Raw genomic sequence first — 4,634 nt, 5'->3', positions numbered from 1 at the left:
AAGAAGAATACTATTCTAGAAATAGAAAAATACCACCCTGAAAATGTGCCTTTTTCCTCCCTAAATGGTTCGGTCTCGGATTCAAGAACTATGACTCAAGTTTCAAGATTAGGTTTGCAAAAGTCAAGGATCCATGTCGCTCATGTAAGTATAGGTAGAAGGCTTGAAAAACAAATAATCTCACACGGATGTAGCAAAAACTAACTATTAGCATCAAATCAACCATAGGGAGCAACTACCAACATGCCACAATCAAGTACAATCCGGTTTCATGATCCTCTAAGTTCTAACCAACTACCTTAGCATAGATTATTTCTTAAATCAACCGAACATAATCTCAAAATGTGCAAACCTCTAACATTTAGGAAGTAGATCATTCAAGGGCAAAAGTCGAGTGATATGAAGTCCAAATCATAAAAGAGAATAAAAAAAAAAAAAAGAAAAAGCCTTAAAACTAATAAACAAAGCAAAACAAAGATAAAGGAAAGAAAAATAAAAGATAAAGGGTGAAAAATAAATAAATAGGAGAAGTGAGAAATGAAGAAAAGAACAAGAATGCACATGTAACATATAATTAACAATCGTAATACAAGTGATCTTAATGGCAACAACACCAAAAGATCCCAAACACGCTAGGTGTTAAACACATACATCCTCGAACCATTCAACTTCCCTAGACTAATCCTATTCTAAGCAACCAAGAAAATAAAAGAAAGAAAAAGGAAAGGTCTCACCGGATAATCCATGCTAAGCGAAGAAATAAGAATGAATATGAGAATCACCGAATAAATCTCCAAAATAGAAGCAGGACAGTCATAGCCAGACGAGAGCAAAAGAAATAAAGAAAACTAAATACAAAGAAAATTATTAGTAACTTCCAAAAAAACCAGAAGACAAAAAGAGCGAATCAGCAGCATAACAACAGAAAAATCAGGAAGACAGATAGAAAAGCATAACAGCAGTAGGTAGATATAATCATCAGCAGAAAATCATTAGAACATCATCAGAACAACTATCATAAGGAAATCATCACAGAAATATCATAGGAACAGCAGCAGCAGCAGATATAGGACAACAGGAACGAAAAGCAAACAGAACCAAATGAACCACAAGCTAAGGGGAAAACATAAGACGCACAACCTCAAAGAAATAATTCCCCAAAGCTAGAAATGAGCTACCCCCCCCCCCCAAGCTAAAACCTAACAATAAGGCATGCAAGACTAAGCAAGATAAAGCAAGCATAGGGAGGGTAGCCAAGGAAGCTCACTCGGCACTGTGGTAGGGGGTAAAACTAGAACTCCCCCCACCAATGCTATAGACAACACTACAAACCACACCATCAACAATTTGGGCACTCTTCCCCTTGGTCCTACTCTCTCTCCTAAGTAAATCTAATGCAAAGAAATGTGTCCAATCATCAAGAATAGGAGGACCCGAACGTCCCCACCTCCCTTTGGTCTCGGGTGAAGGAAAAGGGTTAGGGTTACCCAGATAATAAGCCCAATCACACCCCCCCCGGTCTCCTATAGTCATAGTCTCTTCGGGTAGTCCCCCAAATGACACTAGGTGCCACGTGAGGTCCCTCCCAATAGGGGTAGCAAAGTCAAGGACCTACGACCTTATCAAAAGGCTCCAATTTAGGAATTGGCCCCTCTTGGACCGGCAAATAGGGATAGTTCAAATATGGCTCTATTTCACCTCTAGCAACATGTAAATCATAAATCCTCCTAGCATGATAATAGTACCCCCCCACAAAATTATTGCCCAAAGAAAGGGAAGACAAATCTAAAGTAAGAGCATCAATTTTATCATGCAAGCTAGTCAAATCAAGAGTAGAAGAAGTACAGGGAGAAGGAGGAGGGCTAGAAGTACCTCCCCGAGATTTCCGGGGAACACGACGCTTCGGGTGAGGGGAAGGCAAAGGGACACTTCGGAGAGAGCGGTCAATGGCCATCTTGCTCGGCCTCCAAGGTAAATCCGAATCCAAATCTCTCACCATGGCCTCGGGGTGAGGAATGAGACACCAATCCGTTGTACGACAAACCTTCCAAACAAGTAAATTTTCCTTGTTGGTGCGCTCCAAAAGTCTTTGATTAATCAATGCATAGATTCTTATGAGATGTGAGGGGTTCTTCTCCCTCGCGTCTTGAATAGGCTCAAGGGATCTGAGCATTGCCCTATACTTCTTTTCAAGTGAAAGCACAAGAATGGTGATCATCCCTCCAATTTGAATGCTACCCGAAAGGAAAATCCCATCACGAATATCAACAAACCTATCAAGCAAATGCGAGGTAAAATCTATGACATCAACTTCATCATCCCTAGGCTTATCCGCCAACCAAAGCCAACTCAATTCTTGACGGGATATGGCACCAAGGGATTCCTTAGAAAATAAAGCATATGTGAGGGTACGGCTAAAATACCGCATAGCCGCGTGAATAATAGAGGCGGACTTGGAGTATTGCGGCCTATAAGACTCCTCATAAGCAATATGAGCCCACCAATCTTACTCACAATATTTATGATCCTTGTGCATAGTATCAAAGGCCGGATAGATGTATGGTGCTCCACCCAAAAGCTCGGGAAATTGGAATGCTTCATTGAAATAAAAGAGTGGTATCGAGTGGTCATCATTGAAAACTTGGAAAGATAGAGTAGGAGGGGAATCATCATCCTCGTCTTCATGAACCTCAAGAGAAGCAAGAAACTCGATAGTGATTCGAGCAAAAGTCGGAGCATTAAGATCGATGAAGGCCTCAAGCCCTAAATTCCTTGCCAACATTCTTACATCCTCATCAATACCAAGTAATGTTGTTACTTCCTTATCATAGAATCTTGTTGAATAAAGTTTCCTAGATGATAAGTTGTAAAACTTATCCCAATGCTCTTTCTTTGTGAATTTAATGCCATAAGTTTCCTCGATGATGGGTGGAGGTGGAACCACATTTCTAGGATTAAAATATTTGGCTCGCTTTGTATGTTGGAGGGGCACCATCTACATACCACAATCACAAGAAAGGTTCAAAACAAGAGAAAATAATGTGCAAATACAAAGCATGATAGTGGCAAGACTAATAAGGTCCAAAATAATCAAGAGAATAAGCAAGTATTCACACTCAAGTAAAAAATGCATAAAGAAAATCACAATTATTGACCATAATCATGCATAGTAAGCAACATCATTATCCATGACCATCCAAACCCTTATGAACACCATCATCACCAACACTACAACACCCAACAACAAATCCAATAATGGTAATGCCAAAATATTCAATAAACTCGAGTAAAATCGTCATCACAAGGCAAATTATCATCAACAAAATCATCATAATCACAATCAACATATAATGAAGCAAGTAGTAAACAACATGGGTATGCTAATAAGAGTAGTACCAAACCAAATCAAATTTCCATGAATAATAAAGGTTGAAAATTTATCACAAAAATGAAGAAATCATACCTTCAATTGATGAGAAACCACAAGGAAATAAAACAAGGAGCACTACTACTCACTAACAATCCCAATAGCAAACCACAAAACTTCAAACAAAGAGTACCCAAAAATCTCAATTTAGGAGAGAGAAAATTACCTTGAAGATGCTAGAATTGAGATTTGGAGTAATAATAAACTTGGAGATTATGAATTTTGAGGAAATTTTGATGAGAAAATGATGAGGGAGATGAAGATTATACTAGAGAAAAAACCACATGAAACATGAGTGAGAAAGTGAAGTAGGAGAGAGAAGAAGAAGGAGGGTGGCTAGGGTCTTAAGGGGACCCCGACCACAGGTGCGCGGCCGCACCACCTACGCGCGCGCCCGCACCTCCATGGGTCTTGATTTTTCTTCTTTTCTTTCTTTTCTACGGTGCACACATTGGTGGGTACACAGAGAAGATGGTGGTGAACACCAATATAGGCAGTAGAAAAACCTTATTTTAGTGGGTTCAAAACAAGAATTTCATAAACCCACCAAAAGAACCCACCAAGTTCCATACTTACACAAATTTTCAACTCATGAACTTGGACATTTCTACCTCAAAATTGGCATCAAAATTGTTGGATTTCAAATCAAATTCACCTACAACACAAAAGAAAACAAGATTAAAAGAGGATAAAGTCATCAAAACAAAAAGAAAATTCAAAGAAAAATGAGAAAAGGTTAGAAACTCGGGTTGCTTCCCGGTAAGCGCTTGTTTAAAGTCATTAGCTTGACATTCTCCACCCTTCAAGGTGGATCATAGAGAGTCATATCTTGAATGACTCCAACAAAAACTCCATCATAGTAGCGCTTGAGCCTATGTCCGTTAACCTTGAAAGTCCTTGAAAGGTCCAAAGGAGAAATTTCAATAGCACCATTTTGAAAAACCTCTTGAACTACAAATGGACCGGTCCAATGGGACATCAATTTTCCGGGAAAAAGCCTCATTCTTGAATTGTAGAGGAGCACCTTATCTCCCAGATTGAACTTCTTCTTCTCAATGAGCTTATCATGCACCTCCTTGGCTCTAGCCTTATACAAACTAGCACAATCATAGGCATCCAAGCGAAGCTCTTCCAATTCATGAAGGTTTGACCAACGTTGTTCCCCCGCACTTGCCAAATCAAAATTAATCTTCTTTATAGCCCAATG

This window comes from Chenopodium album, chromosome 6 (assembly GCF_948465745.1).
Source record: "Chenopodium album chromosome 6, dcCheAlbu1.1, whole genome shotgun sequence".
In the NCBI taxonomy this organism is placed as follows: domain Eukaryota; kingdom Viridiplantae; phylum Streptophyta; class Magnoliopsida; order Caryophyllales; family Amaranthaceae; genus Chenopodium; species Chenopodium album.
The sequence above is the reverse complement of the archived record's forward strand: the minus strand, read 5'-3'. Positions refer to the sequence as shown.